This window comes from Balaenoptera musculus, chromosome 2 (genome assembly GCF_009873245.2).
Source record: "Balaenoptera musculus isolate JJ_BM4_2016_0621 chromosome 2, mBalMus1.pri.v3, whole genome shotgun sequence".
Lineage (NCBI taxonomy): Eukaryota > Metazoa > Chordata > Mammalia > Artiodactyla > Balaenopteridae > Balaenoptera > Balaenoptera musculus.
The window spans coordinates 63,528,094-63,542,229 of NC_045786.1; the positions used below are offsets into that span (position 1 = coordinate 63,528,094).

At 34.7% G+C, this 14,136-nt stretch overlaps 1 protein-coding gene across 1 annotated transcript in view; it reads right to left on the reverse strand.

Annotated features, from left to right (window-relative positions):
- LRRC49 (leucine rich repeat containing 49) overlaps positions 1–14,136 on the reverse strand; it is a 151,060-nt gene that overhangs the window by 76,250 nt on the left and 60,674 nt on the right. The window lies entirely within an intron of this gene.

Below are 14,136 nucleotides of genomic sequence, written 5' to 3' on the forward strand. Positions count from 1 at the left end.
TTTCCTTATTTTTGATAATCTTGACAGTTTTGAGGAGTACTGATCAGTTATTCTGTAGGCTGCCCCTCTATTGCAATTTGTCTGATTTTTTTTTCATGATGAGATTAGGGTTATGGTAAATACTATTAATTAATATGACTTATCACTGTTGAAGTTGACCTTGATCACCTAACTGAAACAGTGTTTGTCAGGTTTCTCCAATGTAAAGTTATTCTTCCCTCCCCTTCTTTCCATACTGAATTCTTTGGAAAGTGGTCATTATGTGCAGCCCATACTTAAGGAGTGGAAGTTCAGTTTCCTCTCATTGAGGGCACAGTATCTACATAATTTATTTGGAATTCTTCTTCCCAGGGAGTTTGTCTTTTCCCTGTGTATTTATTTATATCAGTTTTGATTCATGGACATTTCATTTCATTCTTTGGGTTATAATCCAGTACTAGTTTACTTATTTTATTGTTCAAATTGTACCAGCTTTGGCCATTGGACCTCTTTCAGTTGGCTCCTATGTCCATTTGACATACCCCTATTAACATGGATTTTTTGTTTTTGTAAGCACTTCCTTACTCTCTAGCATTATAAGATTCTCTAGACTCATTTCTCATTCTCTAGACTTATTTCCTACCCCAGTCCTAGAATCAGCCATTTCTTCAAGAAGCCATGATTCCCTTTATTGGGGAATGGCATTAGAAACAAAGATCTAGTGGCTAGGTGTACTATTTACTACTAGGTGTCATTTCTTTTAGGCCCTCTGATGACAGAGCAAGGAAATATATGTGTGTATACCAACCTGTGCGTATATGTATATCGATATTTCTCTATGAAACCATCTGTGTCTACGTTAAGCTAACCAGGAGTTCAAACTGATGTCTCCAACTCTAATCTATCACCAAAGGGATCATTCTAGCCTCTTTCCCTTACTTATCTGTAAATTCCTACTCCAACAAGGAGAAATCTGGCTCCCACCATCTCTCATCCATTTAGTTAATTATTAATTCCAGAATATATGTATAGTGGTATCAGAATTTTCAATTTGTACCCCCATGGGAAATAACTTTATTAACAAAAGCATAATGATAACGTGTAATTCCTTTTGCATCTAGTCTTACAGACTCATTTCCAAAGTTACTTAGGTCAGCACCTTCCCCTCCCACTCTTCCCTGCTCATACCTTCAAGAAGGTTGTTCCATACAATTGAAATACAGTTACAATCTCCTGTCATAGTCTATATTCATTTCTTCCTGGGATCCTCCAACCTCCTAAATTATTTTTTTAATATGCATACATTAAAGTTCACTCTTTGTGCTGTAAAGTACTATGGGTTTTGACAAATGCATAATGTCATGTATCCACCAAGAAAGTATCATAAAAAATAGTTTCATTGCCCTAAAAAATCCCCTATTTAACCAACCTCCTCTCTCCCTGAATCTCTGGCAGCCACTGATCTTTTACTGTCTATATAGTTTCGCTTTTTCCAGAATTTCATACAGTTGGAATCATATATTATAGTTTGTAGCCTTTTCATACTGACTTCTTTCACTTAGCAGTATGCAATTAAGGTTCATCTGTATCTTTCCGTGGCTTCATAGCTTCTATTTTTTAAAAAATCACTGAGTAATAATATTCCATTGTCTATATGTACCACAGTTTGTCCATTCACCTATTGAAGACATCTTGGTTGCTTCCGGTTTTCAGTGATTATGAATAAAGTGGCTTAAATATTCATCTGCAGGTTTTTGTGTGAACATAAATTTTCATATCAATTGGGTATTGAATTGCACTCAGTAGTGCAATTGCTGGATTGTACAGTAAGACTATGTTTAGCTTTCTAAGAAACCATCAAACTGTCTTCCAAAGTGGCTGTACCATCTTGCATTCCTACTGGCTCTACATTCTTATCAGCATTTCATATTTGTCAGGTTTTAAAAAAATTTTAGTCATTCCAATAGGTCTGTAGTGGTCTCATTGTTTTAATAGGCAACTCCCAAATGACAAAGATGTTGAGCATTTTTTCATATGCATATTTGCTACCGGTATATCTTCTCTGAATTTTCAGCTCTTGGGCCCATTTTTAATTGGGCTCTTTGTTTCCTTATTGTTGAGTTTTAAGAGTTTTTTTTGTCATATCATGAATATGTCTTTTATCAGATATATGTTTTGCAAATATTTCTCCCAGTCTGACTTGCCTTTTCATTTTCTTAATTGCGTCCTTCACAGGGCAGAAGTTTTTTATTTTAACTATGTCCAACTTATCAATTTTCTCTTTCATGGATCATGCTTTTGGTGTTGTATCTAAAAACTTGCCAAACCCAACAGTGCCTAGATTTTCTCTTAAGTTTTCTTCTAGAAGTTCTATAGTTTCGTGTCTTATATTTAGGTATGATCCACTTTGAGTTAATTTTGCAACAGGTATAAGGTCTATGTCTAGATTCAATTTTATATGAATATCCAATTGTTACAGTGCCATTTATTGAAAAGACTATTCTTTCTCTGTTGAATTGCCTTTGCTCCTTTGTCAAAGATCGCTTGACTATATTTGTGTGGGTCTATTTTGGGACCCTCTATTCTTCTCCATTGATATATGTGTCCATTCTTTCACCAATACCATGCTGTCTTGATTACTGTACCTTTATAGTAAGTCTTGAAATAGGTAAGTGTCAGTCCTCCAACTTTGTTCTCCTTCAGTATCATGTTGCTATTCTAGGTCTTAGCTTTTCCATATAAACTTTAGAATCCATTTGTCAATATCTGCTTGCTGGGATTTTGATCAGGACTTTCATATTTTTATTGAGGTACAGGTGACATACAACACTGTATTAATTTCAGGTATACACATGATTCAATATTGGTATATACTGCAAAATGTTCACCATGATTAAGTCTAGTTAACATCCATTACCATACATAGTTACAGAATATTTTTTCTTGTGATGAGAACTTTTAAGACCTATTCTGTTAGCAATCTTCAAATATGAAATAAGGTATTAACTATAGTTGACACGCTGTACATTACATCCCCATGACTTATTTATTCTATAAGTGGAAGTTTGTACCTTTTGACACCCTTCACCCATTTAACCCACCCCTTACCCAATCTGTTTTATATATATATGAGCTTGGTATTTCATTTTATTTATTTATTTTAGATTTCACATATAAGTGAGATCATACGGTATTTGTCTTTCTCTGACTTATTTCACTTAGCATAATGCCCTCAAGGTCCATCTATGCAGTTGCAAATGGCAAGATCTCATTCTTTCTTATGGCTGAATAATACTCCACTGTGCGTGTGTGTGTGTGTGTGTGTGTGTGTGTGTGTGTGTGTGTGTGTGTGTGTGTGTGTGTGTGTGTCTATCACGTTCTCTTTATCCATTTATCCATCAATGGACACTTAGGTTGTTTCCATATCTTGGCTACTATAAATAATGCTGCAATGAACATGGGGGTGCCTATATCTTTTTGAGTTACTATTTTCATTTTCTCCAGATAAATACCCAGAAGAAGAACTGCTGGATCACATGGTAGTTTTATTTTTAATTTTTGAGGACTTTCATTTTTTAAAGAAGGAAATAATCACTTTTCTAAATAATACCCCAGAGCAGAATGATAAAACTCATTTAAATTAGAATCACTCTCTTTAATGACTATTCAAGTAACTAATGTAAACAGGCCTAAAAGTACTTTAGGACTACTTTACTTATATTTAGGAACTATACTAAATATCTTTCTGTGTTAAGAAAAACTAGAGGATATAGAATATTTATGATATAGAAAATAACTTATATGCTTGACAATTAAGGTTGAGATGATATCTGTAGCAAAAATAAAGTTCATCATGTTTTTTTATTGTCATATTTAAATATTTCTTCTATGTTTTCCTCCCATTCAAGGTAGAGATACTCTGCTATCAATTATTTTACCTCAGAGCTTATCTTTACCAATCTAAAAGGTAAATCTCATAACTCATATACACATTATGGTTTTTGAGACGTGGTTGAGAATTAGGGAAGACACTTTTTAAAAGGCTAGTATATGCAAATAAAATGAGTGTTCATGAATTTAGACTTAATAATTGCTTTGAGTATAAATAAATGAGAACAAATATTGCAATTTTTCCTACCTAGCATTGATAAAATTCTTTTTTTCATCAATATAAAATATCTCAAAACAGTTTATGGTGTTTTAGATGAACGTTTGAAAGATGCTTCTCTCCTTCCCTCATAGTTTTTTATGTAAAGCTAGAATCAAATAAAATGCTTCTGATAACTTTAAAACTGAAACACAAGGCAAACTTTTACTCCTTTCACATTGTTAAGTGAACTAACTCATCACCTTCCCTTCACAAATCTGCTTCTCCATGCATATTTCATAACTGATTAAGTCATCAAGGCAGTTGCCACTATGAGCCAATCTCTTACTTAGAAATTGATGACTGAGAATGGGAACTGTGAAGGGTCATCAAGGGATTTTAAGCAAGGTAGGGGGCTAATGTGATTAGAATAATCATAACTTAGTAACATTATGGAAGGTATAAAAGAAAAAAAAGAGTTAAAGAGTAAAAAACCAGTTATAAAGTAGATTGCAGTAAGTAACAGAGGTGAAAAAAGTAGGGGTCAAGCATATCTAAGGTAGTAGCTATGAGAGTAAAGAGGAGGGAATAGGTTCTACAGAAATTCAGAGTGTAGTATGAACAGAAATTAGTAATTATTTGGGTGTGAGGAAGAGAGGAATCTGGAAAAACATTCAGGTTTCTCTCTCTGGTTAATGATTGAGGCGGTGATTACAAGGGTGTGTAGTTTGTCAAGATTCACTGAGCTTTACACTTAAAATGGGTGCATTTTATTACATGTAAATTACATCTCAATAAATTGATTTACAAAGAAACTTAAAGTATTAAAAAATACATGTTTGACAGATCACCTTTTCATCTATCAGCTCTCCTTTATGAGGAACACTATGCTACACTGGTGGCCAGTGGCTATTAGCACATGTTTCCAAAAGGCTTTCATTACGTTTTCCTCCAACTACCACAGGATGGGATAACTAATTTCAACATTAAGATATTAACTAATGTGAGAAGCAGAGGCAACTTCTATGTTGAAGAGCATTTTTCTTCAATGGCCCAGCATATCTGAACAGAATTAAACTGTAAGCTATGACCGGATAAGACCACTATGACCTGATATTTGTCACTAATTAGGTAGATGCACTGAAAAGTGGAAAAATATGTCCAGAAGCACAGAGAAGCTGGAAAACTTCATTCATTGTAGATATATTCTAATTTTATTGTTATTTACTATTTGTTTACAAGCTGGACTACAGAGAGTCTATGATTTATTTCTTATTGCAGGTATAATTTTAAACTGAAATGATTATAACTGTTCCCAGCTCTACCTCTCAAGTATTCCCCTGGAGAATGGAATTAGTCTAATAATTTCTAAATGGGTGCTGTTAAACACAAAACTAAACAGTATCTTCACTGAATTCAAATACTATAAAGCACATTAGTGAATATAGGAGAAAACATTATGCCTAGTGAATGTAGTCATCATGAAGCACTTCAGAGATCTAGAAGACCTGTTGATGCCCATCTGGTTTATGCCTGTAATTAAAGCACAACCCAAAAAGAGGCACCAGGAATGGGAAAATCATTTCAATCCTTAGCAGGTACTTTCCTGGCAACCCTTCCCAGATCAGCAGCTAGCATTTTACACCCAGACTGAAGTCTTTACACTTTGAATAGTTTTATTAAAGTAAAAATAGATTCGTATTTGATCCAGAAGTTTCCTCACAAAATTTCATTTCCATCTGCAAGGCATTTGACCAGTAAACATGCCAGACATTCCTAGAAATGCACTGACAAAGTGCATATGATTTTAAAGACATTCTCTAATCAAATAAAACCAGACTCCTTAAGTACAAATACAGGCTAAAGAAGGGTTATATCCTACCTAACCAAAGAAAGTCTAAATCAGATTGTTAAAAAACAAAAACACTTGTGAATACAACACTAAGTATAGTGGAATAGTACTGGCTTTTAAGAACAGTCTCTCCTTTATTAAGAACACTCAGTTGCTTGTCTCTTCAAAGTACCAAGAATGGAAAAGTTTTGGTCCAAAGGCTGACATTTAACTCATAATTTGACTTTAATCATTTTCCAGATTACTCATACATTTGTTCTTCCCCTAGCAGTCTCCTCCCAATGCCACATCTGCTTCCTATCTGCTAAAGAACCTACAGAGGAACAATCTGTCCCTACTGATCAAAACTTTCATCTCAAAAGGAAAATGAACTATTTCAGTCCATTTTATGCTTACTTAATAAAATACTGAGAAAATATAAAATTCCCATATATGCATGTATACCACATAGATATTTAACTAAGAATTCCCAAATACCAGTCAAATTTCTCCAATTAGGAAGTTCTCCCCAAAAGTAAGATAGGTACTCTAGTAAAAGGGGTTTTACTCTTTCATTCCAATGAAGTATCAAGTACTCTGGAATAATCTTAATGAAAAGCTCACTTATTTTATACTGATAAGTGAGAATTTTACTGAATAGTTACTCTGTGTCTAGCAGGCTATAATGAAATGGAACAGTAGAATAAATCAAGTGTGCTCACAAGGACTGAAATATACACAATTAATAAACATAAAATAACTAGAAAGATCAATAAGATAATATCTAAGTCTTAAAGAATGAAGCACAGTTAAAGAAAAGAGCATATAATGACAGTGTTTGTATTTCTGATAAAATGATGAACTAAGTTTGTGGACTGAGGCTCTTGCTAAAAACAACTAAAAATGCTGCATAAAATATATTTCAAAAATCTTCTCAAATGCATCCATAACCTGTTAAAAAAAAAAAAAAAGAAATATGCAAGCCAAAAAAAAAGTAAAGGTAGGAAGCCAGAGAGGTAAGCAGAATGTTGAAACTGACCTTTTTGTTGTGAGGGTACTTATTGAACCCAATGAACCTGAGCTCTGGTTTACATGACCTTCAAAGCTGGAGGACAGAAGACAAATCCCAGGGGCCACCCAAGTTGGAGAGTCTACTGGAGACCTGTCCATAACCCTGCGACCCCAAGGGCTAGGGTCTCAATATAGGGTGAGTTATAAACTTTTCTACCTACTACCCCAGGAATATTGCCTATCTCAAAACCTGGGGCTAAGAACTGGAGGAAATTCTTCCCTGGTTACTTGTAACCACAGACCACAATTTGCAACCTGAATCCACACTAAATGGGTGGTCTAAAATGTTTCAAGAGGAGAACTGATATTTTGAAGAGGTCGAAGGCTTCGTAGGTCCATAGGCATCTGACAGAAACAAATGAAACTCCTCCATGGAGAAACCTGCCTTTATACAAGACCCCAAGAATTCCCAAAGATAGGTACCAAGATAAATAAACAGTTCACAGTTCAAAAGGAAATAAAACACTCTAACAGCCAGCAGAAACAACAGGTGACACTGTCAAACTGGCTATGACTTCTTCATATAATGGGATCATCAAACAGAATATAAAAATTATAATATATTCCAAGAAATAAAAACAGGTTTAAAAATGTGAGTAAACTCCAAGAAGAGCTGAAAAGGCACAGAACTTCTAGAGATCAAAAAAATTTTTTTAATTAAAGTAAAAAAGTCAAAGGCAGTGGATGGAGATAAAGGGAATCAGCACTTACTCTATTTTCCTTGAACAAACCAAAAAGCTAGTAAAAGTTTTCTTTACAGAAGAAACATAGCTTAAAAAATGAAGAATGATAGAATATCACCATTTGTAACCCCCAAAGAAGTAATGGATTCAGACAACGATCATCAGTAACTACTAAAATACTTAGGTGAAAAGATGATGGGGAACTTTATTAAAAATGGAATAGGCTAACAACCGTTGAACCCCATAATCAGTTTTAGCATTATAGTAAGCAAAACTAACATGCATTTTTTCATATAAATATATACATATATATACATACATATACATACATATATATATATATATATATATATATATGTATTGGGTTGGCCAAACGAACTTTTTGCCCAACCCAATATATATGTATAGGTGTATACATATATATATTTTTTCTCCATATACATTTTCTTTCACTTTCCTGTTTCTTTTGGAGCTCCATAACAAGTAACCATCTATGTTTGATACATGTTAATTAATGTTAGTCACTAGAATTCTTTTTAGTACATGATGGTAGTAGGGGGTTCTTAGAAATGAATAGTTCTAAAGAATCTCAAGATACCTTCTAATAATAAGTCATTATGTTTTTGTCACAAAGCAAAAATATGCTGGAAAAAAATTTTCACACTGCATGAAAAAGAACGCCACGTTTCCCTTGGGGAAACTTTGTAGTTTAACCCATTCATCACAATATTTAAAAGATTTTAATATTTGAGAAGCTAAAGTGACAACAGAGAGAAATAAAGAGAAGACTGTGGATATAGATAGAATCAAAAAGAAAGTGAAAAGGAGAAGATAGAGACCTAAAGAGTTGAACAGAAGTAATAGAGAAAAATGTTAAACTGTCTCTTTACATATCTTTTGTTACAACAATGCCATGACAACGATTCAATAAAGAGACTATCTATTATGTCTGTATGCATCTGGTTGACAGAAGACACCAGCACAGAGTTGAGTGTCTCAATTGCAGATGACAATTCTATTAGCTTTCTCCAGGCTACAATGATCATTTTCTAGCAGTAAAATGGAAAAAAACAACAACATAGCTTCAGTCTCAGGTGATTCACAATGACTCTGATTACTGAGGGTAGATTTCAGGACCTGATAATGTTCTTGTAATGCTAATTTGTGACACTGAAACCAAATTTAAAACGACAAAGGAAGTTCTTAATGACATATTTCCTCTTACTGGATTGATATGTGAATTACAGAAGAAAAAAAGGATTCTTTGCAGTCTCAAATATGATAATGATAATTCTAAAAGGCATGATCATTTTAGCCACTTTAGACCTTTATATTGTTTACTAATTCCATGAGCTACAAAGCAGGTTAAATAATATCCCCACATACAAAGAGATGTAAACTCAGTACTGAGTAGGTAAGCAGCTCTCTGAGAAAACAACAACCTGATGTAGCATTTGCCAATTCCATGGTGTAAATATTTCCAACATGGCCAATTTTAAGCTATGAAGATGACGTTGCTGAGGTGAGGAGATGCACCTAAATTGGTCTAGTGAGCCAGTACAAGCTGGCCTCAGCACACCACTGCAGACCAAATTCCTCTTTTACAGTTAATGGAAGGACAGCTATTATTCTATCATGAAAAAATTTTGTTATTTGGAGGAACTTCCTCCTAATGATGGTTTTACAATATTTTTGAACTTTTTATCAACATGTAATACATAGAAAGACTACAAATCACAAGTACACAACTTGATGATTCTGCACAAACTGAACATATCCATGTAACTAGTACCCAGATCAAAATATTACCCACACCCTGATGCCTCCCTTTGTGTCCCCTTACAGCCATTACACCTCCCAAAGGTAACCACTCTCCCAATTCTAACACTATAGATACAGATTTGCCTGTTTTAGATAAAATTGTATATATGCATTTGTTTGAATCTGGCTTCTCTTGCTACATGTTTTATTTTTTTGAGATTCATCCATATTGTATGTAGTTGTAGTTTATGATTTCACATTGCTGGGTAGTATTCCATTATATAAAAATAGCACTCAATTTACTTCCTCTATTCTACTATAAATGGACACTTGTTTGCAGGCTGGTGTTATTATAAATAGTGAAACTAAGAATATTAAGCTTTTCTGTGGAGTATAAACCTAGGAGTAGAACTGCTGAGTATAAAGTATGCTATTAAGTTCAACTTAATAGATACTGCCAGAGTTTCACAAAATGATTTTACCTATTTACACTCCCACTAGCAGGTATGAGAGCTTCAGTAGCTCCACATCTTCACCAATGCTTCTTATAATATGTTAGACATTGGCAAATCGTACAATCTTGTCCTCTTTTAAAATATTAATTCTTCTATATTTCAGTAGCTGCTAATACTGGCGGGGCAACAGAATCATTTGTGGAGCTTATTGAAAAATACAAATACTTAGAACCCATCCAGATCTAAATCAGAATCTCTAGGAGTAGGGACATAGATGAATAATTCCTAATAGTTCTATAGGTGATTCTAATGCAAAGTCAAGGTTTGAGACCATTGAGGTAAACTTCAATATCCCCTTAAAACTACAGATTTCTAATGTGAACTTCACAATTCCTTGCTAATATTAAGAAAGAATTCACAATTCTGAGGAGAAAGATGACTTCTCCAAAGTCACACTGTGATATACTGGCCCATGTTCACAAATATAATATGTCAAAAAATGGCAAACTATCTAAATGACCATCAATAAGGGACTCATTAAATAAATTAAGATTAATCCATTCAATGAAATTAAATGTAGCCATTAAAGAGAATGAGATGTACATGCAGGGCTGATATACACTTTGTACAACTAACTGCCTTAGTTAAAATTCTGAAATACTACCATGCCAGGTGATAAAGACCACTACTCTCAAAATACCTAAATGCCCCTCCTCACTGCTCCACTCTCAGCCCTGAGGTGCCCTGAACCTCCTATTATTTCGGCGACAAAAAGATTAACCTTTGACACAGCAGGGGCCTCGAGATCCAATTTAGCACCTATTCTGACCGAATCAGTGTCCATGCATTAAAAAAAATTTGTTTTGAAAACCTCACCTCACTCCATAATTATACAACAAAAAATCTTAAGTGTGGAATGAGATTAAATCAGCAGTCTTCTCCATATCTGTTCCTTTCTGTCTTCCTTTTTTTCTGATTATAAAAGTAATACATAATCTGTGAGGAAATTTGGAAAAGTATAAAAACAAAATTTGGAAAAAAACCAAAACCATGTGAAATCTTTCTTCCTAAAGATATATATATATATATATAGACAGATAGATAGATAGATATCTATATATATACAAAATGTAGAGCATTTTATATGAAATAGCTTTGTATACTGCTTCCTTAATAGTCTACTAACACTTCTGCATGCCATTATTTTAAAATTATTATTTTAATGAATGCATAGTATTTCAATGTTTTTAGAATATCCTAATTTTTTTTAACCTGCTGAATTCTAGTCATCTATGGAACAAATCTGCTATATTAAAATGGAGAGAAATTACAAGAAATAATATATATGAGAAATAAACCTTGAAAGATTTTTGTTTGTGGTAATGAATTTTGGGGACTATACTGTAAGGTTTAGTTGGCAAAAAACAGAAATATTTAATCAGATATAAGCAAATATATTTTGGTCTTGGCATAGTAATTTGAGATTAGGGATAATAAACAAGAATAAACTGAGCAGTTTAAATCTTAATTCAGTGGAGGTTCTGGTGGAAATTTGTATAGGAAACAAATAATGAAATCATTTTGGTAAAAAGTGATATACTGAGCCTGTGTGCTTAGAATTTCCAGGCATAGTACCTGTCTTCTTTTTCTCTCTGGCATGTTCATGATCAGCATAAATAAAACTAATGTTTTAATCCATGGGGCCTTGCTACACTATCCACTGCATAGAGGAAACCATAGACTGAAAGATAGTGGTGCTCATTCTACTGGTAATTCTCATGAGTTGGCTTGGGTTACTTATGATGGTGGCAGCCTGCATCCTTGACTATTCTTACTGTCTTTTGCTGCCATCAAAGAGACTGCCAGAGGGGGTAGGATAGGTAAACTTGGAAAAGAATAGATCTGTGCCTCCACTCTTGGACACCTATGTTGTTTCCATTTTGAACTGCTATTAAAAAATTCTGTAATGAGTATCCTTGTAGCACTAGTTTGGTAGGGTTATCAACAAAGTACCACAAACTGGGTAGCTTAAACAATAGAAATTCATTTTCTCATAGTTCTGGAGGATAGAAGTCCAAGATCAAGGTGTCAGCAGGGTTTATTTTTTCTGAGGTCTCTCTCTTTGGCTTGTAGATGGCCATATCTTATCCCCGTCTTCACACACATGGGTTTTCTTCTGTGTGTGTGTGTAGAGGTGTCCTGTTCTTATCAGAATTAGGACCCACCCATATGACCTCATTTTACCTTAATCACTTCCTTAAATGCCCTGTCTCCAAATAAGGTAATATTCTGAGGTACCAGGGATTAGGACTTCAACATATGAATTGGGGTGGGGGGAATAGAACACGCTTCAGCCCATAGCACTCGTATATAAGTCTTTATGCATATGCTTAGGTTTGATCCCTATATCCCTATCCATCACTTACTTCTCTTTCTGAATCATGAACTGCCAAAAGTATCTGTCTCTTATTCAAATGGCAGTTACATTAAATTTCATTTGCTACATGATCCAGACAGAATGACGGTAAGGAAGAGTTCAGTGTGAAACTGGTATTGGTGAATACAGCATCATTTCCCTTAAGATTTCATCAGAACATTAAATATTCATTGTAGCACTTTTGACCTTCCCAACCAATTTAAACTACAGTAGCATAATGTAACACTGCTACTTATCTCTTCATTTGAACAAAAGATTCCTGAAATCTCGCATTTCATTTTACAGTCAAGTCACAAGAATAATAACAATAATGTATTCATTCAGGAACCATGGGGCTCTCCTCTAAACTGAAGAGTATCATCTTATAGTGCTATATAAATCATATTCCTTCACTCATGAGGAACATGGCAATTTCTATATATTCAGGTTCCCAAATAATAACTCCCAGTGCTGGTTATCTAGCCCACATGGGCATAGTTGCATAGTTAGAAGAGTTTTCACTTCATATTACAAACCTTTAGCTATCTGCAGCCTTAGGGCAAGGGAGAGATAATTTATTAACAGAGTAACATGTTGTACTACAATTTTGTTTTAATTGTTAATATGGAAAAGAAAGGTTTAAAGGGCATTGTGTATGATAGGCACTGGGATTATTGCTAAGGACAGAAGGATGAGTAAAATTGAATTTCTACTCTTAAGGAAATTACATTCTGATAGGAGAGATAAGTATATACACGCATACATGCATGTATACACATATATGTGAGGTAAATGCAGGGGCATAAACTGAATGCCCCAGTCCATCTTCCAAAAAACAATATAAGAACTACAAGAACAACAGACAAATCACATAAAACCAATGCCCATAACATAACAAAAAGACAGAGAGTGCCCAAGTATCAAATTACCTATAAGTAGGTAATATAGAAGGACACTTTGGAAAAACACTCTGTCCAAGAGAGAAAAGGGGAACGAGTAGTGGGACTAAGACTAATTTACAATCACCACCAGAAAGAGAAAGTCCACACTAGGTGCAAAAATATTGGAGAGTGCCATTAGATCAGAGCATGTACTACATGGAATGGACTTCTAAGAGCACATGATTCGCTGTGGCAGTCTTCAGAAATTCATTGCTCTTGAGATGATAGAAAGGAAGGTAAAGGAGGTCTTTGGAAATTGGATGGTGAAGGTGAAAATGGGCAAAGGGGCAAAAGGGGAAAATGTAGAGGCTTGCAAGACAAAAGAGAACCCCAAAAGTAAAGATTAGAAAGAAGGGGACTCCCCTGGTGGTCCAGTGGTTAAGGATCTGTCTTACAATGCAGAGGACACCAGTTCGATCCCTGCTTGGGGAGCTAAGATCCCACATGCCGCAGGGCAACTAAGCCCGTGTGCCACAACTACAGAGCCCGTGCACTGCGAAAGATCCTGCATGCCACAACTAAGACCCGACACAGCCAAAAAAAAAAAAGATTAGAAAGAAGATACACAACCCCTTCTCCCCAACACACACAAACACACACACACACGTACTGTACTTTTGCTACACTGACAGAAGATACCCTTGACCTAAGATTCTTGTAAATCACCCAAACTCACAAAATAAACTGGCAAAAACAGACTAAATCTATACCAAGTATTTTAAGAGTACAAAATCAAGCCCACTTAAGCTGATGAAAATTCCCTCCCACCTCAAAAAGAAATACGAAGAACAAGAAAACTATAATGTGATATTCCACACTGAATGAATTATCCTCAAATAAGCATTTGGAGGTATGAAAAACCACCTTGAATATGAAATTCAAAAATTAAAAGCAGAAATGGACAATAACAGG